General features: G+C 47.4%; 1 protein-coding gene across 10 annotated transcripts in view; it reads left to right on the top strand.

Annotated features, from left to right (window-relative positions):
• Window positions 1-369: 369 nt before the first annotated feature.
• The window catches only part of NEXN (nexilin F-actin binding protein), a 62,368-nt gene continuing 35,480 nt past the window's right edge, over window positions 370-27,257 (top strand). For 4 of the 10 annotated variants that reach the window (XM_073643936.1, XM_073643934.1, XM_073643943.1 and 1 more), the window contains exon 1: window positions 378-732. The gene's annotated coding sequence lies outside the window, so the exon portion shown is untranslated. Of the gene's footprint in view, window positions 733-13,425; window positions 13,569-27,257 lie in introns of those variants that run through there. The other 6 variants (XM_073643935.1, XM_073643940.1, XM_073643941.1 and 3 more) reach the window with 5 other exon arrangements.

The raw sequence follows: 27,257 nt of genomic DNA on the forward strand, positions 1-27,257 counted from the left end.
TTCCAGTTTTCTCCTTTTAAGGTAATTTTTTTTTTTTGTTTGCTAGAACTTATTATGCAAATGTTACAGTTTCATGTGATATTTTAAAGGTTTTTGCAACTTTTTGCTCTACATAAAAAAAAAAAAAAAAAAAATAAGGCGCATTTTTGATTTTGCGCCAAAGTCATGTGAATTTCTGGTTTATGGAATTGCCAGTTGAGCAATAGTTATAAATGTTATGAAGCGGAACATCAATTTTTTCAAGGTGGAAAATGCACAGCTAATGAGAGATGTTTCGCCTTGTGCGACGGATCTGATCGTGTTAACAGTCGCCCAAATCTAGGAGAGAGGAAAAAAAAAGTGAAGAATTAACCCCTTCCAAACTGACCCCTATTCTCATTCATGGCTGAAGAATGAAGTGTGGTTTCCCGTGCAGGGGGTCGCACTGGGAACATTTGAGTGCTCAACAGCTGAGAGCTGCTTTTGGATTGTCTGGAATGCGGTGGATGACCTGACAAGCAGGACTTTTATGGAAACTCGCAGGCTGGGAGTAACTGCAGCCAAACTGCATCCAGTCTGATGAGAGGAGCAGAAGAGCTGAGACTGGACTACAGTGTAGTGTGCATCCACGTATCCTGGGGGCCACACATCACAGGGCACCCGGCCTGGCATAGCAAGAGCACCGCTCCGCCAGGAACACTGACTGGCCTTGTCTAGACCCTGGACAGGGCACCGAGCCTGTATCTGGAGAAGGTAAGACTGGCACTAATGCATGAACAGAAGGCGGCTGTGGGACTACAAGTCACAGCAAACAGAGGGGTCACTTTTTGGTTATCCTAGAAATGAAACTTTCAGCATTAATGCTGCTTTTCTTGGAGAGATAAAGTCGCCACCTGTAAGGAACTTTCACGGCTTTTGGAAATCTGGAAATTATTAATATTCAGAATGTGGTCGTCTTGTCTGGGTTCTCGTCCTCTTTACGCTCAGTTCTCTCGAGTTCTTCAGTACTGTGATGTGAATTTGTAGAAAGTTTAAAAAAAAAGTTTTAGGAATTTGTCAAAACTTTCCCCTGGTTTCTCGGAATTCTTCATTACTGTGATGTGAATTTATAGAAAGCTTAAAAAAAAAGTTTTAGGAATTTGTCAAAACTTTTCCCTGGTTTCTCGGAATTCTTCATTACTGTGATGTGAACTTATAGAAAGTTAAAAAAAATGTTTTTAGAAATCTGGCAAAACTTTCCCCCCTGGCTGCTTCAGTGTTTCGTCCTGGTAGTAGATAAAGTGTAATATATTCCTTGGCGTTGCACCAAATTGGCTGAGCGTCTCTGTCATTGGCATTTGGGCATCGCGGCCTCCGTGTGCTAGGCTCTTTCTTGTTGTTTTTTTCTTTTTCATTTAATTTTTGATGGTGGAAAATAATAAAACAAACAGCAAAAAGTTTTAAAAAAAAAATTTTTTCAAAGAGTATGGAGTTTAAAAAAAAAAATGCTCATTTCCCAATGGATGTGGCCTTTTATGTTAAACAGAAGCTCGGGAAATCGATAGGGGCGAAAATAAAGTTATAATTCAGTAATCACGTCGATCAGGGGTGCAGCTCTGATCAGTGGTGTAACTTGAAGCTTGTGGGCTCCAATGCAAAATCTCCAATGGGGCCCCCTACTAACACAGGTCTTTAATAGTAATAGACCTCCAGTCTCCAGGGACCAGGTGCAATTTATTATAGTGTCACCCCTGCCTCTGATAGAGACAGGTCACAATGCTCAGGTGGAGATGACCAGAAATAGTCACCACCCCGATCACAACAAACAGGGCGCTGCGGTCAGGGGAGGTGGTCAGGAATCATTGTCCAGGACAGGAAACCCGTGAGGGCTGATTTTTTTTTTCTTTTAAGGAAGATTTAAGACAGATTCAAACTGGCGGAAACTCTATGCAACTGACAAATCCGCTGCAAAATCTGCATGTCGCGCAGGTGGAGTTCAATAAGGATTTGCTGCAGATTTCACCCATTCCATATTTTGCAGCAGATTTGTTGGTGGAATAAAACTATGTCCACCCTTACCTGGAGGCTGAAGATGACTGGTGATTATTGGTGATGTATATAGCAGTATACACTAGCTACTATATGGCGGTATTATGCAAACTGAAATTCTGAGAAAATGTTGCCACATTTCATCTGTTTATCAATGTGATTTGTCATGGGGGGAGGGGGGGTTGTGTCTGATATGAGAGCGCCAGCAGGAGGATGGGCGTTACACTGGGATCCTTGTCCTCTACTTATATTGGATGACAACTTTGGTTCTGTGGTTAAACAATTCATTAGTTTTTGGAACATCTGCACGACAAACTCCTAAGAAAACAAAACTTTACATTTTCTTTTTTCCTTTTGTGGGAACCTTGTGTCGGTTGGTTTTATTGCAGATTATATGGCGGTGATATTAATAAGCAGGGTCATCACATTCCCATGCTGGCTCTTATATAAATGATGCAGACAGCTGGGGGCTTTAATGCGGCACAATGTACATTTTCTGAATATAGGATTCCAGGCTTTAGATCTGGGGTTTGCCAAGGACAAGACCGGACAGAGTCGGATACTGCAGAGTCTGTGCAATGTCACTGGGCCTGGGATGAGTCCTCACAACAGGTGGCAGCTGCCGACACTACCCCCTCCCAATAGTGCCGCAGTAAAATGAACCGCCATCACCTGCAACCTCCGTGTCACATTTACACATGGCGCCATTACTACCTGCTCAGCCTGGGCATGGTCATTGGGAGTCGCCTTGGTGGATCCCTCCGAGGATCAGCTGGCGATGGTTGATTGACAGTAATCCAACATTTCTTGTGGGCTTCTTTCTTGAGACCGCGACCCTTACAATTACATAATAAAAATGGTAGGTGAGCAGTGGCGTAACTTTAAGGGTTACGCCACTGCTCACGGGGCCCCCAATTATTGCAAGTATTTAATAATATTGGTCTTTTCATATAGGGACTTTTTGGGCCCCTTAGGCTTCAGGGCCCAGGTGCAATTGCAACATCTGCACCTATTGTGGTTATGTCTCTGCAAGTGGGTGCATGGGGGGCCCGGAGGCTACAAGTGACGCCTCTGCACAGGTCCACCATGAGCTCATATGGGGTGCCGTGATTTAGATCCATAACATGGACGTGTGTCTGAGACCCCAGATTTGGATAAACTGTTGAGTTGGACAACATTTTTCCCATTTTTTGCAAAATGAAGTTCTGTAGCCCACCACAAGATTCACATAGAATGACTTTCTAATTGTTCTAGAACTCTGCTTGCATATTTTTAGAAAGTTCTCACTGGGGGATTCCTCTAGTAGCTTCAATAAAGATGAAGGTGATTGTCTTTTTTAATGTTTGAAAAAAATGTTTACGGTAATTATTTTTTTTGTGTGTAATAAAATAAAAGTTCCTGTCTTTTCGATAGAAGTTCCTTTTGTTTGCATAGAGGAGCTCAGTCCTTTTTAGAATTGTACAATTATATAGGCAAATGATGAATTCAGAAATGTTTAGATCTTTAGAAATACGCCTTTGGGGGTCTACACCGACTCATAAAGTCACTGGGGCAGATTTATTATTGCTGTCATGTTTCAGACGGAGCTATCATAGTGGCAACATTGGAGATGCATCAATAAATTGATAATTAGCTTTATTAAAGTATTGGTCTTGGTTTTTTTGCTCCAAAAATGATACAAACTTTCTTAAAGGAGTTGAAAAGTTATAGTAAATGTTGTAGTAAAATTGTAAAGTTATAGTAAAATGCTTTGTAAAGTTATGACACAGTTCTAGTAAATATTGTGACATTGTAGCAAAGTTATGGTTGTAGTAAACTTTTGGTAAAGTTGTGATATAGTTATAGTACTGTTGACCCCCTTCATTTTCATTTTCCGGTGCATTTATGTAATGGATTTGTCTAAAAACAATTTGCACCGAATAATAACAACTACGCAATTCAGGAACAAAGTGAATAATACATCTAATAATGCATCTGCCTGAAGAATTCACACGTCAGTGTTTGTCTTCTGTTTGCTGTCAGTGATTTTCGCACTTGTTATATAATAAGCTCTATGGGGCCATTCACATTTTTTTTTTTTTTTCCATGAAAAGACTCGTCTTATTTGATCTGATTTATGGATCAATCTTGCCAATTCAAGTGACAGGGTCTCCACCAAAAAATGACATCACATGGATGCCATCTGAATTGCATTTTTATGCCGTCCAATTTTCACAAACTCTAGAAAAAACTTTTTTTTTTTTGCAAACAGGAAAAATGGACACACAGAGCAAAAGTTTATAAAAATGGATGAAAAATTGTCCTTTTTTTATGTGGACGTGAAAAATTACCGACATGTGAATTAGATCTTATTTGCAACAACAACAAAAAAAATTGTAATTCTTCCCTCAAACGAAGCGTGAAACCGCTTACATGATCAGGATTTTTTTCCAATGGTCGCTTTTAACTTTCTGGGGACAATATAAACCACGTCGGTACTTTCCCTGCCATTTCCACACTACACCTAAGGCCACGGCCCCACTATCAGTATTCGCTCAGTATTCGGTCAGTATTTTTTCTCAGTAGTGGGTGATAAATGCAGAATTGGTGACTTGTTTCTATTCTACTGACGCGCCCCTGGGCCTGCTGTGTCGCGCAGCGTCTCGCGCACGGGGGCTTACCCGGAACCGGATCAGATAAGGGTTGTAGTCTCCGAGTGGCGGGGACCCGGTCCGTGCCCAGGGGGTCAGACTCAGTGTGTGGCAGTCTTGATAGATGTTATTTGAGTGTCGACTACGCCACCCGTTGATTTGCAGCTATGGAGCTGCCGCTGCAGGGCAGACCGCTGAGGCCGGTGTAGAATTGTGCAGCGTGATAGTATAACCCCCAACGGGAGGGGTATGGCCTCAGGGCAGCCGACGTGGAAGATGGGGGTAGCAGGAACCACTCAGAGACGGTGCGGTGTAATTCAGGGTCTTTACTGGTAACAACGATAGACCCTCCCGGAGTACTTGCTAGCGAACGGGGCCTGGTCAGTCCTTGAGCAGATGGGATCTCCCCTGGCCAGGCGGAGTTGTAGGCCTCCCAAACTGTCTGTACTCTTCTAGCTACCTTGCTAGAAGCGGATATAAGTAGCCCACGTCCCTGAGTGTACCGTGTGGTGCTCACCCGTATGGCCGGTGACTCGGGGCCTTCTATTGGCTTCCGCTCCACGATGGCGGTGCTGGTCCCACACGTGTGACCGTGCCTTCGGGTTTCTGGGCCTGAGGACCTGAAATCCCCTGCCGGTCGGCTTCTGCTGCTGGGTAAGAGTTAGTCCCCACAGCCTCGGACGCCGGGTCCGGTAAGAAAGCTTCTCAGTCAGGGCGAGCTCTGCAGCTGCCAGCCCCTGACTCGTAGTAGTATTGCTCCCACTGAGCTCCAGCTGTTTCTTCCTATGACTGTCTCTTGTCTCTACTCTCCTTGACTCCTAACCCTGCTTCAGCCCCGGGTTTATATAGGGGAAGTTCTTCCCCTCCCAAGACTGGGCAGGAGGTGTGGCATGCACAGGATCCCTGACCAAAGGACCTCCCACCTGCTCTCAGACATAACATCTCTATCACTGTGGCAACCAGACCCCTGGGGTGTCACATTCCCCCCTAGTGAAATTTAGTACTCCGGGACTAAACATATTTTAGAAAAACATAACAAGATAAAAACAATAATAATACAATAAGAAAAACATATAAAGATGGTTACGGCATGTCCGTAACCGGGTGCAGTCTTTGAAGAAAAGCAAGGTGTCCATTTCACCAAAACAGGGAGACGTAACCAGGTAGGGGTTTGTCCTACCCCGAGTCCTTAACAGTCTTTAGTCCGTCCTGGGTTACGCTCCAACTATGTACAAGGATTCCCGGTAAATCCACCAAGGACTCCTACAAATAACTAGAAACACAAAATTATACACAAGCAACAATACACAGGTAAACATAAATAAAACAATTTATACACTTCAAATCCTCCACCGTGCGGGTAACTGGCCTCTAGTGGCCCTAGTGGACCTACGGAGCTGACTGCCTAGCCCTGAACTACAGGGTGTAGGAGCTGTCAAGGGTAAACTGGGCAGCTGTCTACCGGCTCTTTGGCTCACTAGGGATATGGCAGGCTCACTGCAAGCAGAGGGTTGATCCTCCTGGTCTGCGGGTGTGGGGTCTTCTGCCTCCTGGACCGGCTGTTCTTCCAGCTCTACCTGTTGCTCCGTAGGTGCTTGGGATGCTGGTTGGAGGAAGGTGAGTACGGGTACCACAACTGCACCATTGACTTGAGTCCAAGACCGAGGGAAGTCCCCGAGCACAGTACTAACCATATCTTCCCTTTCCTCTACGGGTCGATGGTCTTCTTGTTCCTCTTCAGGGTTCCTCAGTTGTTCGGGACACTTCTTCAGGTGGTCCCGGGATACAATAGCTGTGGTTTCCCCTCCGTCTTTACTGATGGTACAAACCTTCGGGTTCTCGTGGCTTGAGGGCAGTACGGTGTACGGGTCCTTTTCCCACCGGTCGTCCAACTTGTGGAGCCGTCTCTTCCTCTTCAAGACCTGCTCTCCGGGTACCAGGGGAACAGCGGGAGCATACTGGTTGTAAGTTTTCTCTTGTCTTTCCCTAGCCTGACAGAGACTTCGCTCCACGCTCTCCTGTACTCTCCGGTACTGCTGCTGCCTCTCCGTGTCCCAGTCTGTTTCTGGTGAAGTGTCCTCGGGTGTCAGGACTCCCATTTCCAGGTCAACAGGTAACTTACCAGGTCTTGCCCTCATTAGGTAAGCCGGGGTACAGTTGGTGGAACCTACCGGGATGTGGTTGTATAGGTCCACCAGATCGGGCAACTTCTCAGGCCACAGACTGCGTTCTTCCAGGGGCAACGTTTTTAAAAGATCCATTACCACCTGGTTCATTTTCTCACAAAGTCCATTAGTTTGCGGATGGTAGGGTGTCGTCCTTATCTTCCGGCAGCCATACAGATTGCAGAATTCCTGGAAGACCTCCGCTTCAAAGGCAGGTCCCTGGTCCGTCAGCACTTGGTCCGGGTACCCGTGTGGACGGCAAAAGTGCTGCTGGAAGGCTCTAGCTGCTGTTTGAGCCATTAAGTCCTTGACGGGGACGACAACCAAGAACCGGGAGTAATGATCCACGATGGTTAACGCGTAGACGTAGCCACTTCTGCTTGGGGTCAGTTTTACATGATCCAAGGCTACCAGTTCCAACGGCTGTCTGGTGACGATGGACTGCAGGGGAGTCTTCTGGCTGGCACGGTCCTTCCTTCTCAGGTTGCACGGGCCACAGTCTCTGCACCACTTCTCAATGGTTCCCCTCATGCCTACCCAGTGGAATCGCTCGCGCAGCAGGAACTCCAGCTTCTTCCACCCGAAGTGTCCAGCTCCGTCGTGGTATGCCTCCATCACCATGGCTGCGTCTCTTCGTGGCACCACTACTTGCCAGAGTAGTTCATGCGTCCGGGAGTTAACCATTCTGCGGCACAACTTCCCCTTGTAAAGGAACAGTCGACTCTTCTCTGCCCATAGTTGTTTGGCTTCCTCTGGAGCGTCTGGTTCAAGGCAAGCCTCCGGGCGAGTCAGCATCTCCTTCACCAGTCGGACGGCAGGGTCGCTGTCTTGCGTTTCCGCCCAGTTGTAGTGAGGTAAGGGGTTCAACGTAGCAGCCTGCTTACTCCTTACCCGGTGGGAATACTGGATAGTCCCATGACGGTGGAACGCAGGGAGTTCAACTTCTTCCAGTCCCTCCGGATCTTCTCCTTCGTCCGGCAGGTTGGGCATCCTGGACAGGGCATCCGCGTTGGTATTGGAGCGTCCGGCCCGGTATTTGATTGTGAACTCGTAGTTGGACAGACGGGCCATCCACCTCTGCTCCAGGGCACCGAGTCTTGCCGTGTCCAGGTGTGTCAACGGGTTGTTATCCGTGTACACGGTGAACCGGGAAGAAGCGAGGTAATGCTTAAAGCGCTCGGTGACTGCCCATACTACGGCCAGGAACTCTAGCTTAAATGAGCTGTAATTCTCGGGGTTCCTTTCGGTGGGTCGCAGTTTTCGGCTGGCGTAGGCGATTACTCGTTCCTTCCCCTGCTGGATCTGGGACAGTACGGCTCCTAGCCCGATGTTACTGGCGTCGGTGTAGAGGATAAAGGGCTGGCTATAATCCGGGTACGCCAGGATTTCGTCCCCCGTGAGGGCCATCTTCAGCTGGCGGAAGGACTCTTCTTCCAACTCCTCCCATTTGAAGGGCGGCTTCTGGTTCTTGGCCTTCCGGGACTGGCCTATCAGGAGGTCCTGCATAGGTGCTGCCTTTTTGGTGAAACCGGGAATAAACCTTCGGTAGTAGCCTACCAACCCGAGGAACTGCCGCACTTCTTTTACGCTGGAGGGACTTGGCCATTCCTTAATTGCGGTGATCTTATCAGGGTCGGGAGCCACTCCGTCAGCGCTCACCACGTGTCCCAGGTACTGCACCTTTGGTTTCAGGAGGTGACACTTGGAGGGTTTCACCTTTAGGCCGTAACTCGCCAGAGCTTCGAACACTTCCGCCAGGTGTTTCAGGTGGTCCTCATACGTCTTGGAATATACGATGACATCGTCCAGGTACAACAAGACCGTCTCGAAGTTTCTGTGGCCCAGACAACACTCCATTAGTCGTTGGAAGGTTCCTGGTGCGTTGCAGAGTCCGAACGGCATGCAGGTGAACTCGCTAAGTCCCATCGGGGTGGTGAATGCAGTCTTCTCCCGGTCCGCCTCTGCTACAGGAACCTGCCAGTACCCGCTAGTGAGATCCAAGGTAGAGAAGAAGTTAGCAGATCTTAAAGCAGCCAATGACTCCTCTATCCTTGGTAAGGGGTACGCATCCTTGTGTGTGATACGGTTGATTTTCCGGTAATCTACACACATCCTCATGGTGTTGTCTTTTTTTCTGACTAAGACTAGTGGAGCTGCCCAGGGGCTACAGCTATCCCTGATCACCCCAGCCTCCTTCATGTCTCTAAGCATCCCCTTGGCGTGTTGGTAGTGGGCAGGGGGTACGGGTCGATACCTCTCTTTTATAGGAGGATGGTCTCCCGTGGGGATGTGGTGTTCTACCCCCTTGACTCGCCCGAAGTCTAACGGGTGTTTACTGAACACTCTCTCGTACTCCTGAACCACCCGATAGACTCCTTGTTTCTGGTGTGAGGGAGTGGAGTCAGTACCCAGATGTAGTTGCTGACACCAGTCCTCCATGTTTTTCTTAGAGCCGTTACCTTCCTCCGGGTGAGATGGAGGCAAGGGTTCCACAGATTGTATAGAATTTTGGTTAATGGTATATAATTTGGCTAGCGTGGCATACCGGGGCAGGTACACTTCCCTCTCCCCGATATTTATTATGCGAACGGGCACCCTCCCATGGCGTACATCAACCACCCCCCGTGCTGTCAAAATGGTGGGCCTACTGTCTGAGTAAACTGGTTCTACCATTGCCTGGTAATCCCTACCTCTCAGACCAATAGCTGCCCGGCACCAAATCATCATTTCACTTTTTGGGGGCATGGCAATAGGAAAAGGGTCACACATTCTTACGCTACCAATCTCACCGCCGGAGAGTTCCACCTGTTGCCGTCGCATCAGTGCCCGGATCTCTTTCTGGAGCACCCGCTGCTCGCCGGAGCTGGCGTTCTTGGCAACCTGCTGTAAAAGGAAAATCACCTCTGCAAGACAATTTTCAATTACATTAGTTCCTAGAGTTATTTTTGGGTGACTCTCATGTTTGTCAATATCTACAATGATCAGTCCCTGTGCTGCCAGTTCGACTCTACCGATTTTGATGGTCACCTCTTTAAATCCGATCTGTGGCACGGGCTGGCCATTGCTGGCGATGATACTCAAGTCGTCGTCAGGGTAGCGGGTAATATCCGAGTCATTCCAGTACTGCTTAAAGAGCACGTACGGGATGGTGGTGACCTGCGACCCGGTGTCCAGTAGGGCACTCATGGGAATGCCATCCAGTACCACCGGCAAGACTGGACGTCCTCCCACATATCTGTCGCGCCAGTTCGATGGGCCTGGTGATCTTTTTCCTGGGGGTTGGCCCTCTACCCCAGGTTGTGCCCGTTTAAAGAACAGTACCTTGCCATATGTCCGGGTTGATTGCAGAGGCGGCAGATGGGTCGTCCGTCCTCGCTGTATCAGTCACTGGGTCTTCCTCTGGCCGGTGGGGTCCTCCTTGGTCGACGCCACGGGATGTCCTCCGGTCCGGATGCCAGCTGGATCTTCCCTGGGGTGGAAACCTGTAAAGACTGCACAGTTCGGGTTAGCGCAGCAACGCTCTTAGCTAGCTCTTGGACCTGATGGTGTAGGTCTGGAGCCGGGTCATTGTCCAAAGCCTGCGCATCAGCTCCCACAGGCCCTGCCGACAAGGGCGCCGCCTCCTGGTGGTAAGTAATAGCTGGGCGCCTGTGGGTCATAACGCCACCCGGTGCCGGTTCTCGGAGCACCCGGATGGCTCTGTCCTTGAACTGTGCAAAGCCCAGATGGGGATCCTGTAAGGCCATCGCCCGCAACTGGGTTCGGTGGGCATTACAATACAGTCCCTCTATAAATTGTTCAGTCAACAGCCTGTCCTCGTTTCCCACTCCATCAGGGTCGGTCTGCTTAATGGCCCTCAGGGCCTCTTGTAGGTTTAGTGCATAGTCCCTTATACTCTCATGCGCTCGCTGCTTGCACCCGTAGAATCTAAGCTTAATCTCGGCTGAGGTGCGGGTATCAAAGGTATCCTTCAGCCGGGTTAGTATCCCTGCGACAGTCTTCCTCCCAGGTGGCCAGGATTTTACTTCCCTTTTAGCTGCCCCGGTTAGTTGGGCCACCAGGATGCTCACTTTTTGCTCTTCTGTGAGGGGGTACACCTGGAAGAGGCTATCCAGCTTTTCTCTAAAGTCATGCAGGGTATGTGACTCCCCTGAGTACTGGGGTAGCCAGGCTGCCCCCGGGATATAGGGCATGGTGAAGGGCATAACTGCAGCAGCGGTGGCGCTGGCGGGGGTTGAGGCAGTGAAGCTCTCCTCCGTATCCGACATCTTCCTCCCCCCTAGTGGACCGTGGCCTACCTTGAGATGATCCTGTTCCGTAGGCCGCGGCTCCGCAGTAGATCGTCAGGGTTGAGGACCTTCCGTCGCGCTCCGGTGACGTCGGCGTCTGCTGGGCTCCTTCCAGGACCTTACGCAACGTCCGGACGTGAGGCGGGGCTTCAGTTCTCGCGCGCTTTCGAAGTGCACGCCCCTCTTCTTCCCGCGCAGCGTCCTCAAGATGGCGTCCAACGGCGGGAAAACTCCACGGATGGCGGGAAGAAGGCCGAAGATGGCGCCGGATGGCGGGAAAACTTCGCGGATGGCGGGAAGAAGGCAGAAGATGGCGCCGGATGGCGGGAAACCTCACCACTGGTAAGTTTGAACAGTCTTTGCTTTTCAGGCACGCAGTACCCGGTGGTTGCGGGCACGAAATCCTGCCGACTACGCCAAAGTTGACGCGCCCCTGGGCCTGCTGTGTCGCGCAGCGTCTCGCGCACGGGGGCTTACCCGGAACCGGATCAGATGAGGGTTGTAGTCTCCGAGTGGCGGGGACCCGGTCCGTGCCCAGGGGGTCAGACTCAGTGTGTGGCAGTCTTGATAGATGTTATTTGAGTGTCGACTACGCCACCCGTTGATTTGCAGCTATGGAGCTGCCGCTGCAGGGCAGACCGCTGAGGCCGGTGTAGAATTGTGCAGCGTGATAGTATAACCCCCAACGGGAGGGGTATGGCCTCAGGGCAGCCGACGTGGAAGATGGGGGTAGCATGAACCACTCAGAGACGGTGCGGTGTAATTCAGGGTCTTTACTGGTAACAACGATAGACCCTCCCGGAGTACTTGCTAGCGAACGGGGCCTGGTCAGTCCTTGAGCAGATGGGATCTCCCCTGGCCAGGCGGAGTTGTAGGCCTCCCAAACTGTCTGTACTCTTCTGGCTACCTTGCTAGAAGTGGATATAAGTAGCCCACGTCCCTGAGTGTACCGTGTGGTGCTCACCCGTATGGCCGGTGACTCGGGGCCTTCTATTGGCTTCCGCTCCACGATGGCGGTGCTGGTCCCACACGTGTGACCGTGCCTTCGGGTTTCTGGGCCTGAGGACCTGAAATCCCCTGCCGGTCGGCTTCTGCTGCTGGGTAAGAGTTAGTCCCCACAGCCTCGGACGCCGGGTCCGGTAAGAAAGCTTCTCAGTCAGGGCGAGCTCTGCAGCTGCCAGCCCCTGACTCCTTGTAGTATTGCTCCCACTGAGCTCCAGCTGTTTCTTCCTATGACTGTCTCTTGTCTCTACTCTCCTTGTCTCCTAACCCTGCTTCAGCCCTGGGTTTATATAGGGGAAGTTCTTCCCCTCCCAAGACTGGGCAGGAGGTGTGGCATGCACAGGATCCCTGACCAAAGGACCTCCCACCTGCTCTCAGACATAACATCTCTATCACTGTGGCAACCAGACCCCTGGGGTGTCACACTACCTTTTCTCTGATTGTTCCTCACCTGGTTTTGGCTCCCACCCCTGAGAAAAAATACTGACCGAATACTGATAGTGGGGCCGCGGCCTAAATCTCATCATTATCCGGGCTGACCTAGTTCTGGGAGGCTTCCGGATTGTTGTGGCTTTTGCCGCGTCCATGTTTTCAATGTATCCTAATTCACACCGGAACTCGACGTCTTCTAGCAGCACGACCCCCGGCGCTCCGTGTCCTCGCGTGGCCCTGGCCTGACACGCCGCTGTATATTCTGTGTTTATTGTTGCTGTATCGTTTTCCGCAGGTTGTATACTTTGTGCACTCGCCAGCTTTATAGGTGACGTCCTGCATCATGTTAATCATTATTTTCTGCGCTGTCCCATGAGAGGAGGCCTGACCGGCTCCGGTCCTGGCCCGGTGCCCCCATCTCAGCCCAATGATCAGCCATGTCGGCTATTTTCAGCCTCTCGCAGCTGAGGCCCCCCCTCCCGGCAGCTTCTGTTTTTTCCAGACCCCTGCACACACTTGGAGCCGTAATGACACACATGTATTTTTTTTTTTTTTTGCACCACGTCGGTCAGGATTCTCGATAACATCTTCATGTGTTTATTCTACATCCCAAGTGCAGACCCGGGAATACGTTACACGCAGCTTTGGCAGCTGATGCCTTATACTTCGTGCCAATTACAGGATCCCAATCCTTTTTTTTTTTTTTTTTTTATTGAAGTTGGATCCGGGACATGAATGCAACGTGGCTGAAGTTTGACTGTTATCGCCGTATGCTTTATTTTCTAAAACAAAGACATTATATTTCAGTAGTTATTGGAAGAGTTTTGCTTTCCTTGTAAGATTTGGGGGCAGGGCTGGACGGCTCAGGAAATGAAAGGTCTTATGTTATTACAGGGGTGTATGGGGAGGATACGGGGTCTCCACTGGTACTGCTCCTTCCCATCTGCCCTCATCCCTGGAGGAAGATGGGTCTGAACTCCCCTGAATCCGCCCATGTTAATTATGGCACCGTTTATATGGGCGATGTATAACACTGTAGACTGGTATGTATGGCACCATTTATATGGCCACTGTATAACACTGTAGAGGGGTATGTATGGCACTATATATATATGGGCGCTGCATGATGGTAGAGGGGTGTGTATGGCACCATTTATATAGGCGCTGTATGACGGTAGAGGGGTATGTATGGCACTATATATATATGGGCGCTGCATGACGGTAGAGGGGTGTGTATGGCACCATTTATATAGGCGCTGCATGACGGTAGAGGGGTATGTATGGCACTATATATATATGGGCGCTGCATGACGGTAGAGGGGTGTGTATGGCACCATTTATATAGGCGCTGCATGACGGTAGAGGGGTATGTATGGCACTATATATATATGGGCACTGCATGACGGTAGACGGGTGTGTATGGCACCATTTATATAGGCGCTGTATGACGGTAGAAGGGTATGTATGGCACCGTTTATATGGGTGCTGTAAGATGGTAGAGGGGTATATATGGCACCGTTTATATGGGTACTGTATAATAGTAGAAAGGTATGTATGGCACCGTTTATATGGGTGCTGCATGATGGTAGAGGGGTATGTATGGCACCGTTTATATGGGCGCTGCATGATGGTAGAGGGGTGAGTATGGCACCGTTTATATGGGTACTGTATAACACTGTAGAGGGGTATGTATGGCACCATTTATATGGGTACTGTATAATAGTAGAAAGGTATGTATGGCACCGTTTATATGGGTACTGTATGATGGTAGAGGGGTATGTATGGCACCGTTTATATGGGCGCTGTATTATGGTAGAGGGGTATATATGGCACCGTTTATATGGGTACTGTATAATAGTAGAAAGGTATGTATGGCACCGTTTATATGGGCGCTGTATTATGGTAGAGGGGTATGTATGGCACCGTTTATATGGGCACTGTATGATAATAGAAGGTTATGTATGGCACCGTTTATATGGGTACTGTATGATGGTAGAGGGGTATGTATGGCACCGTTTATATGGGCGCTGTATTATGGTAGAGGGGTATATATGGCACCGTTTATATGGGTACTGTATAATAGTAGAAAGGTATGTATGGCACCGTTTATATGGGCGCTGTATGATGGTAGAGGGGTATGTATGGCACCGTTTATATGGGCACTGTATGATAATAGAAGGTTATGTATGGCACCGTTTATATGGGCGCTGTATGATGGTAGAGGGGTATGTATGGCACCGTTTATATGGGCACTGTATGATAATAGAAGGGTATGTATGGCACCATTTATATAGGCGCTGTATGACGGTAGAGGGAATTGTATGGCACAGTATATACAGTCCTGCTCATGGTTATTGGCATCCATGACGTGTAAGTACATAATGTGGAATACCTCCTGAAAAAAATGAATCAAGTGAAACAGTTTTTTTGTATAGAGACTCGTGTTAAATACAAAAGAGCAAATGAGAAACAATAATTTAAAACCAAAAACAATGGGAGGGAAAAATAGAAAAACCTAAAGCTGCTGTGTCACTTTACATTAATTTAGTATGGAAACACATTTTGACTCGCCTGTGGTAAATCACAAAAGAGACATGTGACATGAATTAGCCAATGAATGATGATGACTTCAGTGTTTTTTAAAAAGCCACATGGTAGGCCCTGTTCCTTTGTCACAATGGTGAAGACAAAGGAGCTGTCTGAGGACATCAGAACTGCTATTATTAGCAGGCACAAGACTTCCAAAGGGTATAAGGCCATCTCTAAAGACCTTGGTATCCCAGTTTTTAACAGTGCGCAATGTTATTAAGAAGTCTGCCAAGCACTGAACTGTCAAGAACCTCCCTGGATGTGGGGGAAAAAGGAAATTTGACAAGAGATGTCTTCGAAGATTGGTGCGAATGGTGAAAAAACATCACGTCAAACATCCAAAGACCTGAAGGCCAACCTTGAACAGTCTGGGGTTATGGTTTTAATAAGTACCATACACCGCACACTAATCCAAGCTGAGCTTTATGAGCAAAGGCCAAGGAAGAAACCATTGCTGAAGAAAAGACATAAAAAGGAAACGACTGATCTTTGCCAAATAGTACCTTGACAAACCACAATCCTTCTGGGAAAATGTCCTGTTAACAGATGAAACAAAAATAGAGCTTTTCTGCAATGCAAAGCAACAGTTTGTTTACAGGTGGCGCAATGAAGCTTATAAGGAAAATAACACTTTACCAATAGTTAAGCATGGTGGAGGATCCATAATGCTGTGGGGTTGCTTTGCGGCGTCTGGTACTGGCGGCCTTGACCGTATCACAGGAATCATGAAATCAGAGAATTATCAAGAGATTTTAGATCGAAATGTCCTACCCAGTGTAAGAAAACTTGGTTTGAGTCAAAGATCATGGGTCCTCCAGCAAGACAATGACCCAAAGCACACATCCAAAAGTACACAGGAATGGTTGAAAAATAAAAAATGGACTGTTTTAAAATGGCCAGCAGCAAGTCCAGACCTCAATCCCATTAAAAATCTTAGAGGTGAGCTGAAATCTGCCATTGAGAAAAAGAACCTGCAAACATTCAAGAGCTCGAACAAACTGCGAAGGAAGAGAGGGAGGAAAACTCCAGCTGAGTAGTGCAAGAAGCTTATAGATGGCTGCAAGAAACGTGTGGAGGCTGTCAGCAATGCCAAAGGGTGTGCAACCAAGTGTTAATTAGGGGGGCAACCAAGTATTAATTAGGGGGGGCCTTTATTGCTGCACATGCTGGTTATTCTGTTTCTTCTTTGAAATTGCAACATGGAAGTTGAAAAATAATGTTTTATTGTTGTAATACTTTGGACCACTAATTAAAAAATCCTGAGGATATAACTTTGGTACATTTCCATTTATTTCTGAAGATATTGTACAGTCTATGAAAAATACGATGGGGTGCCAATAATGATGAGCAGCACTGTATGGGCATTGTATGACAGTAGAGGGGTATATATGGCAGTTTATATGGGTGCTGTATGACAGTAGATGGGTATGTTTGGCTCAGTTTATATGGGTGCTGTATGACAGTAGAGGGGTATGTTTGGCTCAGTTTATATGGGCGCTGTATGACAGTAGAGGGGTATATATGGCACAGTTTATATGGGCGCTGTATGACAGTAGAGGGAATTGTATGGCAGTTTATATGGGCGCTGTATGATGGTAGAGGGGTATGTATGGCAGCGTTTATATGGGCGCTGTATGACAGTAGAGGGAATTTTATGGCACAGTTTATATGGGTATATATGGCACCGTTTATATTGGCACTGTATGATGGTAGAGGGAATTGTATGGCCCAGTTTATATGGGCATCGTATGACGGTAGAGGGAATTGTACGTGTCATGGGTGTGTCGAGTGTGAGTCATTCTGGATTCGGCTGTAGAAGGTCGCTGCGCTTGGTGTTATGATAGGCTACAAGCACTAAGGAAAGAGAGGAGATCTGTCCCTACAATAGAACTAAGCTAGATCCCTACGATGTAACGGGGAACCTGATCCTGCAATCAGACCCACTAAAGTCCTCAGCTAGTCTGAACGAAGACCTATAGATGTGAGGAAAGGATCCCTACAAGAACTAGGGACTGGGAGAAAGATGGACACCTCCTAGCAGAAATTGTAGCAGTAAAAAGACAAACACACAACATAGAACATAAAGGTCAAAAGACCTAGCTAAACTAACTGAGAAAGGTTACAAAGCACCTGGCTAGCTTAAGAGTAGAAATTACAATGAAGTCCAGCATGGCCAGGAGGGCGGAGCAGGATTAAATAGGCAAAAAGGTCATGTGACCAGCAAAATAGAAAAAACCTAACAGGAGAGTTCTAACAGTACCCCCTCTTCTATGAGGATCCTCCGGATCCCCTAGGCCCAGGCTTATCCGGAAACCTCTTGTGAAACGCTCTGACAAGTCTGGAAGCAGAAACATCATCCGCCCTCACCCATGAGTTATCCTAGGGACCGAAACCCTTCCAAGCGACTAGATACTGCAAACTCCCCCTATACCGTCTAGAATTAAGGATGCGGGAAATTTCATATTCCCCGTCCTCCACCACCGGAGGAACAGTGGCAGAGGCGTCACCAACCGACACATCAGCTCTTTTCAACAGAGAAACATGAAACACCGGATTAATCTTCCAGGAGGTAGGAACCTCCAACCTAACAGCAGATTGGTTAACTATCTGAAGCACCTTAAAGGGCCCTACAAACTTGGGACCCAATTTTTTAGAAGGAATCTTCAACCGCAGATTCTTAGAGGACAACCAAACCATGTCACCAACCGTAAACAAAACCTCTTGACGTTTCCTGTCAAAGTACCTCTTAGATTTTTTGTTAGCCTCCTGAAGATTACCACGCACATCCGTCCAAACTCTCTCCAAATCACCGGAAAAACCCTCCTCCTCAGGCACAGCCGATACCAATTTGGAGAATGACCCAAAAGACGGATGTCTCCCAGAACAACAAAAGAAAGGCGAACACCCAGCAGAAGAGGATGTATGGTTGTTAAGAGCAAATTCAGCAAGCGGCAGAAACTCAGACCACCCCTCTTGATTGTCTGCCACAAAACAACGCAAGAACTGCTCAACATCCTGATTCTTCCTTTCTGTCTGGCCATTAGACTCTGGATGATATCCGGATGAAAACGACAAATGAACTCCCAACCTGTCACAAAAGGCACGCCAAAAGCGAGCCACAGACTGAGGTCCCCTATCAGAAACAATGTCAGTAGGAACACCATGGAGTCTGACAATTTCCTTGACAAAGGCCTTAGCGAGTGTCTTAGCGCAAGGCAGTTTGATGAAAGGAACCAAGTGACACATCTTGCTAAAACGGTCCACGACCACCCAGATGACCGTGAAACCCTCAGAGGAGGGAAGGTCAGTAATAAAGTCCATAGCCAGATGTGTCCAAGGTGCACTAGGAACCTCCAGAGGGCAAAGCAACCCCGCAGCAGGAGCATGCGAAGACTTAGATCTAGCACACACCGTACATTGACGCACCCACTTAATGACTTCCTTCTGCCATCCAGGCCACCAAAAACTGCGACCCACAAGTCTCTTGGTCTCAGAAATTCCTGGATGACCTGCCAACCGAGACTCATGACACTCAACAAACAAATCTCTCCTAAAGGTCCTAGGCACAAACAACCTCCCATGGGGAGTGTTAGATGGGGCATTCTCCTGAGCTTTAAGAATCTCATCCTCCAAAACGGAGTCCAAAGCAGGAATCACAACACCTTCTTGTAAAATGCTCTCCTCCTCCTCAGCACCGACCATGGGAGAAAAACTGCGAGACAAGGCATCAGCTTTAACATTCTTGGTACCCGGGATGTAAGTAACGGAAAAATTAAACCCCGAGAAAAAAAGTGCCCACCTAGCCTGACGGGCATTCAAGCGCTTGGCAGCATCAAGATAGATCAGATTTTTATGATCAGTGAAAACCTGAATGGGAAATTCAGCACCTTCCAAGAAGTGGCGCCAGTGTTCAAATGCGAGTTTAATAGCCAGCAATTCCCGATTACCAATATCGTAATTAAGTTCAGTCTCAGAAAAATTTTTTGAAAAAAAGGCACAGGGATGTACTCCATCCTTGATTTCCTGAGACAACACCGCACCGACCCCCACCGAAGAAGCATCAACCTCAACCAAAAACGGCTTAGTCACATCAGGCTGCATAAGGATGGGAGCAGAGGTGAACCTCTCCTTTAGAAACACAAAAGCTTCAATGGCCTCAGAAGTCCACTGAACCGCATCAGCACCTTTCCTGGTGAGATCGGTCAGCGGTTTGACAATAATAGAAAAATTTTGAATGAATTTTCTGTAATAATTGGCGAAACCCAAAAACCTCTGTATCGATTTCAAACCAATAGGCCTAGGCCATTCCTGCACAGCTTGAACCTTCACCGGGTCCATCTCAAAACCTTCACTGGAGATAATGTAGCCCAAAAAACTAATTCTCTGTACAGCAAACTCACATTTCTCCAGCTTAGCAAAAAGCGAATTGTCCATTAATAACTGTAATACCTCACGCACGCTCCGCCAATGAGACTCCAGATCAGGCGAATAAATCAAAATGTCATCCAAATACACAACCACATTTTTGCCGATCAAAGGTCTAAGGATGTCATTAATAAGATTCTGAAAAAATGCAGGAGCATTAGTAAGACCAAAAGGCATAACCAGATTCTCAAAATGACCCACAGGAGTGTTAAAAGCAGTCTTCCATTCGTCACCCTCCTTCATGCGCAACAAATTGTATGCCCCCCGGAGATCAATTTTAGAGAACCACTTGGCCCCCACTAACTGGTTAAACAGATCAGGAATCAATGGCAGTGGGTAGGGATTAAGTACAGTAATTTTATTAATCTCACGAAAGTCCAGACAAGGACGTAAACTGCCGTCCTTTTTTTTAACAAAAAAAAATCCAACAGCCACAGGAGACTTAGAAGGTCTGATGTGACCGGCGGCCAAGCTTGTTTGTATGTATTCCTCCAAAGCCTTTCTCTCAGGAATAGTAAGATTAAATAAACGACTTTTATGAAGAGTCGCTCCAGGGACAAATTCAATGGTACAATCATAGTCTCTATGGGGAGGCAAAATTTGCGACTCCTCCTCAGAAAAAACTTTCCAAAAATCCTGAATAGGTACAGGTAATTCCCCTTTATCCACAGCAGCAATACGTCCGTTACAACACTTGTCATAACACTTAGGGCTCCAGGACTTAATTTCATTAGTAGACCAATCCAGTACAGGATTGTGCAATTTTAACCAGGGTAACCCCAAAATGACTGGAGAAGGCAAATTATTTAATACTACCAAATCCAAATTTTCTTGGTGAATACCATTAATAGTGAGGGGAAATTCATAAACCTTGTGAGTAACACATTTCAAGGGAGAGCCATCAACAGAAACCACAGCAATAGGGGATGACAAAGGTTTGAGTTTTAATTTAAGTTTTTCCAAGAATCCCCCATCAATCACATTCAGAGTAGAACCACAATCCACAAATACCCGAAATTCAATTAATTCTTCCTGAGCTGCAGTAGTAGCAGAAAGAAATACCCCCTTAATGTTTAAACAGGCTATACGGGCGTAACTGACCTTTTTTTTTTTTCTTTGTTCATACAAAGCACACAGTTCTTAATGAAATGGTCAGATTTTCCGCAATAAAAGCACAAACCTTCAGAAAACCTGCGGTCTTTTTCCTGAGAGCGGGGTGACATCGCCCCAATCTCCATCGGCTCTCCAATGTCAGTACAGACCCTCTCAAGACTAGGAGCTGACATGGCAAAGGATTTACTCTCATTAACCCTTGCACGCAGTCTCCTGTCCACCCGTATAGCTAATTGCATTGCCTCCAGCAAGTTTCCAGGTGTAGGATAAGCAATAAGCAGATCCTTAACCCTTTCACCTAGCCCAGAAAGAAACAAACTTTTCAGAGCTGAATCGTTCCACCCCACTTGAGCAGACCACCGACGGAAGTGAGTACAATAATTTTCCACATTACCTGATCCCTGTCTCAAAAGTCTCAATTCCGTCTCAGCTGATGAGACACGATCAGGATCATCATACAACAACTCCAAAGCAGAAAAAAAACTATCCACTGATCTAAAGCACGGATCACTAGGTTGGAGAGAAAAGGCCCATCCCTGAGGTTCTTTGCGCAAAAGTGACATTATGAACCCTATGAACTGTAATTCATCACCAGAGGATCTGGGTCTCAAACGAAAATACAATAAACAAGCATTTTTAAAGGAAAAAAAATCTTGTTGGTCACCAAAAAATAAATCAGGCAATCGTACCTTTGGCTCCACAAAATGCGCTCCAGAACAGCTACTCACTTGTTGTTGGAGCTCGGCCACCTCCAGAGAGAGTCCCTGCAGGCGTTGAGCCAAATCCTGAACCGACACCATGATGGAAACTGGAGGTCTTTCCTTAGAGATATTTTTGGGCTGGACTTACTGTTATGATAGGCTACAAGCACTAAGGAAAGACAGGAGATCTGTCCCTACAATAGAACTAAGCTAGATCCCTACGATGTAACGGGGAACCTGATCCTGCGATCAGACCCGCTAAAATCCTCAGCTAGTCTGAACGAAGACCTATAGATGTGAGGAAGGGATCCCTACAAGAACTAGGGACTGGGAGAAAGATGGACACCTCCTAGCAGAAATTGTAGCAGTAAAAAGACAAACACACAACATAGAACATAAAGGTCAAAAGACCTAGCTAAACTGACTGAGAAAGGTTACAAAGCACCTGGCTAGCTTAAGAGTAGAAATTACAATGAAGTCCAGCATGGCCAGAAGGGCGCAGCAGGACTAAATAGGCAAAAAGGTCATGTGACCAGCAAAATAGAAAAAACCTAACAGGAGAGTTCTAACACTTGGCTTTGCAGACACCTTCTTGATCGTTTCACCATCCTTCCCTCTCTAGGACCCAGCGGCGAGCTCCACTTTCTGTTGCTAATTAACACACCCTTGCTGGACCTTTAAATAACACCCAGTCTCTCCGGAGAATCGCTGGTAATAGAAGTATATTCCTCCGTTCAGGCCTGAAGTTCTAGCAGTCGGCTAGTTTCCTCTTGGAGTTCCTTTGTGATCATTGTTGTGATCGCTCTGGTGTCCTTGTCTGTTTACCTTGTTTGTCTTTAGTTGCAGTGGGGCTAACTAGTGCTCACCTCTACCCCTCCCTACCTAGTGCCTAGCTCTAGGGTCAGCTAGGGCTTTAGGCATACTGCTCGGCGATAGGTGAGGAATCTGTTTAGGGACGATAGGGGAGCCAGGGTGTTGAAAGATCTACCTAGGGGTCTCCACTCTCCCTTTCCCTAGTTACTGGGCTTCCCCTCCTTTTCCCCTCGTCGTACGCTGGGTCCTTCCCATGCCTAGCATGACATTATCACCAGCTGTTTAAAAGAAAAAAAAACTGTAGTTTGGGGTTTTTTTGTGTGTTTTTTTTTTAAAGTTGTTTCCAGGTTTATGGATCCCATTTCGGTGCTGGCAGAGCAGCTTCGGAGGCTGTCTCTGGAGGTGACTGACCTTCGATTAGAAGTTCAGCAGCAATGGCAGTGGCCGCAGACTCCCAATGTTAGGGATTTTGCAGGTATGCCGTTCCAGCTTGAACCCAAAGTTGCCCTCCTGGACAGGTTTTCAGGAGGTAGAGACAAGTTTTTTGTTTTTAAAGAAGCTTGTAAGTTATATTTTAAGCTTCGACCTTACTCCTCTGGAGATGAGGAGCAGTGAGTTGGGATTGTGATCTCACTGTTGCAAGGAGATCCTCAATCCTGGGCGTTCTCTTTGGCACAGGGTTCTGTTTGTCTCCAGTCGGTTGAGGGATTTTTCGGGGCTCTGGCCCTCATCTATGATGATCCTGACTGAATCTCCTTGGTTGAACCCAGGCTGCGTCGCCTTCAGCAGGGAAATTGGTCAGTGGAGACGTATAGTTCCGAATTCCTTAGATGGGCAACGGATACCAAATGGAATGACCCGGCTCTTAGAAGCCAATTTTGTTAGGGCCTTTCAGAAAGGTTAAAGGATGCCTTGGCAGTTTACACAAACCCAGGGTCCTTGGAGGCTGCCATGTCATTGGCCATACGTGTGGATAGATGCCTTCGGAATAGGTGGGTGAGACCACCTTCTCCAGAGACCCTCTTTTTCGGGGCAACGCCCCTTTGCCAGGAGGGCGGTCTGGGGGTTAACCTGTGCTTATGGAGTTGGAGAAACCAATGCAGTTAGGGGGAGCTACTGCGTCGCATATTTCCCCTGAAATCTGCAAGAGAAAGGGGGTGTTTTTTTTTTTTGTGGTAACCAGGAACATTTTATTGGGGTCTGTCCCTCAATTTCTAAGCAAAAAGAAACTCGATTAACCCTTGGTAGTGTGGAGTTGGATAATCGGGGTGTGTTTTGTGTTCAACATGCAGTTCTCGGTTTGTCCTGACGACACAGAGGTGGTGCTAGAGAGCAGGCCTGAGAAAATTTCTGTGTTTGTAGGCAGTGGAGCTGGAGTCAGCATTCAGCATGGTTGATGCTGGGTTTGTGAGAACTCACGGGCTTACTTGCTGTACATTAACTAAGCCCATTCGTATTTATCGTCAGCGCCACTTGCACAGAGATCTCTCACTCAGATTGCACATAATGTAAGATGGAGGGTGGCGTCTTTTCATTATGAAGTAATCCCTTGTTATGTACTGGACGGTCTTCCCACTCTGATTGTACTGGGTCTACCCTGGTTGGTGAAACATAATCCGATTGAATTGTTGAATGGGGAGATGACTGCCATGAGACCTGCTTAAATATTTCCCTTTCTGCGGTCTCTACGGAGACCTTGACTGCGTTTCTGTCTGGTTTTGAGGACGTTTTTTCTGAGAAGGGGTGTCAGGATTTGCCTCCTCATCGTGCATATGACTGTCCTATTAACCTGACCCCCGGAGCTAAACTACCAAAGTCCAGACTGTATAATCTTTCTGGCCCTGAGAGACAAGCCGTGAAGGGAGAAGGGACATATCAGAACCTCATCTTTGCACGTGGAAGCAGGGTTCTTCTTCGTTAAGAAGAAAGATGGCGGTCTCTGTCCCTGTTTAGATTTCTGGGAATTAAATCAAATTACCATCCGTGATCTATACCCTCTTTCTCTGATTCCAGATTTATTCAACCAGGTTGTAGGAGCTAAGGTGTTCTCCAAGTTTAAGGGGAGCCTACAATCTGGTTAGAATCAGAAAAGGGGATAAATGGAAAACAGCATTCAATACCCCTGAGGGGCAATTCGAGAGTCTGGTTATGCCTTTTGGTTTGACCAATGCGCCTGCGGTATTCCAGCATTTCATAAACAATATTTTCCATCATTTGGTGGGGAGGTTTGCGGTGGTCTATCTGGACGATATTTTGGTTTACTCACCTGATTTTGAGACACATCAGGGTCTTGTTAAACAAGTACTACATATATTAAGGGATAACAAACTATATGCCAAACTAGAGAAATGTGTTTTCGCTGTCCAGGAGGTGCAGTTTTTGGGGTACCTGTTGTCATCAGCGGGTGTTTGGATGGATCCGGAGAAGATCTGTGATGTACTTGATTGGGACCATCCCGAGAACCTGAAGGCATTACAGCGCTTTCTGGGTTTCACAAATTTTTACCAGAAATGTATTCAAAATTATTCGGTAATTGTGAAACCCCTCACTGACATGATAAGAAAGGTGTCCGATCTTTCTAACTGGTCGAATGCCACCCAGCAGGCTTTTTCCTCCTTAAAGAGATGTTTTACCACAGTACCTATACTCAGTCAACCCGATGTTTCCCAATCCTTTATTGTGGAGGTTGATGCGTCGGATGTGGGGGATTGGGGCTGTGTTGTCTCGGGGTCCGTCCCCTGGTAAATGGCGTCCATGCGCTTTCTTTTCCAAAGAGTTATCTTCGGCTGAAATTATGACGTGGGTAATAGGGAGCTTTTGGCGATTAAATTGGCTTTCGAAGAATGGCGACATTGGTTGGAGGGGGCTGTCCATCCTATTACTGTTATTACTGACCATAAAAACCTGTCATATTTTCAGTCTGCTAAACGTCTCAACCCTAGGCAAGATAGATGGTTCATGTTTTTTACTAGGTTCAATTTTATTGTCACTTTCCGTCTAGGGGTTAAAAACATCAAGGCTGATGCTTTATCCTGGAGTTTTCCTGGTGGTGGTCACCATGAGAAACCTGCCCCTACTTTGCAGAAATGGGTAGTCATTTCGGCTTTGTACCCTGATCTGGAGGGAGAGGTGTTGGAGACTCAGGGGAGTGCCCCGGCCTCTTGCCCTTCAGGGAGGTTATTTGTACCATGTAATCTGTGCCACAAAGTAATTAGGGAACATCACAACTCTGTGCTTGCTGAGCATCCAGTTGGTAAGGCAACTGCGGACCTCCTTTCTCGTCGTTTTCGGTGGCCGGGGTTGCATCAGGATGTGGTTGAACATGTGTCTGCTTGCAGTATTTGCGCGCGTTCTAGTATCGCATACCCGTCCTTCTGGTTCTCTTCTGCCACTGCCTATTCCTAGTAGGCCATGGACACACTTGTCCATGGATTTTATTACTGACCTACCGGTATTTGCAGGCAAAACGGTGGTCTTGGTGGTTGTAGATAGGTTCAGTAAGATGGTATATTTCATTGCATTACCGGCACTTCCGAATTCTAAAACTCTTTCTCAGGTGTTCATTAATGAGATCATAAAGCTTCACAGGGTTCCCTCCGATGTGGTGTCAGATCGGGGAACCCAATTTGTTACTAAATTCTAGAAAGCTTTCTGCACTCGACTGGGGGTGCAGCTGTCCTTTTCCTCTGCCTTCCATGCTCAGTCGGATTGGGCATCCAACTTATCGCTGGCAGAATTTGCCATTAATAATCATCGTCAAGAATCCACTGGCAGGTCACCTTTCTTTGGTGAATACGGTTACCATCCACAGTTTGGTACCTTTAGTTGGTGTGGGGCTTCGGGAGTTTCTGAGGAGAAATGTTTTGCTTCGTCGCTATCCTAGGTGTGGATGGGGGGGAGGGTGTCAGAGTAATTTGAAGACCATGGGAGACAGATACAAATGTATGGCTGACAGGAAACGATCGCCAGTTCCGGACCTAAGTGTGAACGACTTTGTGTGGTTGTCTACCAGGAATATCAAGTTGAAGGTTCCTTCCTGGAAGTTGGGACCTAGATTTATTGGTCCATATAAAATAACCGCCGTCATTAACCAGCAGCGTTTCGTCTTGAGTTACCTCAGTCCCTCCATGGTTGATTGTAATTTGGAGTACCAAATTTCGAAGATTGTGGATTCTTGTCTTCAACATCGTTCCCTTCAGTACTTGGTGCACTGGAGGGGTTACGATCCAGAGGAAAGGATGGGGGTTTCAGCATCTGAGGTGAATGTCCCTAAGCTGGTTCGTTCTTTCCATGCCTGTTATCCAGAAAAACCTGGTCCTGTGTGTCCGAAGGCCACTCGTACAAGGGGGGGGGGCACTGTCAAGGGTGTGTCAGGTGTGACAGACAGTCATTCTGGATCTGGCTGTAGAAGGTCACTGCACTTGGCTTTGCAGACACCTTCTTGATCCTTTCACCATCCTTCCCTCTCCAGGACACAGCGGTGAGTTCCACTTTCTGCTGCTAATTAACACACCCTTGCTGGACCATTAAATAACACCCAGTCTCTCCAGAGAATCGCTGGTGATAGAAGCATACTCCTCTGTTCAGGCCTGAAGTTCTAGCAGTCGACTATTTTACTCTTGGAGTTCCTTTGTGATCGTTGTCGAGATCACTCTGGTGTCTTCTCAAAGCTAAGTGTATCACCTTGTCTGTTTCCCTTGTTTGTCTTTAGTTGCAGTGGGGCTTAACTAGTGCTCACCCCTCCCCCTCCCTACCTAGGGCCTAGCTCTAGGGTCAGCCAGGGCTTTGGTATCCTGCTCGGCGATAGGTGAGGGAGCCAGGGTGTTGTAAGATCTACATAGGGGTCTCTACTCTCCCTTTCCCTAGTTGCTGGGCTTCCCCTCATTTTCCTCTCGTCATACGCTGGTTCCTTCCCATACAGCTTATATGGGCGCTGTATGACAGTAGAGGGGTATGTATGGCACAGTTTATATGGGTGCTGTATGACAGTAGAGGGGTATGTATGGCACAGTTTATATGGGTGCTGTATGACAGTAGAGGGGTATGTATGGCACAGCTTATATGGGTGCTGTATGACAGTAGAGGGGTATG

This window comes from Phyllobates terribilis, unplaced genomic scaffold (genome assembly GCF_046119375.1).
Source record: "Phyllobates terribilis strain yellow unplaced genomic scaffold, ASM4611937v1 Scaffold_8__6_contigs__length_399053987, whole genome shotgun sequence".
Classification (NCBI taxonomy): Eukaryota; Metazoa; Chordata; class Amphibia; order Anura; family Dendrobatidae; genus Phyllobates; species Phyllobates terribilis.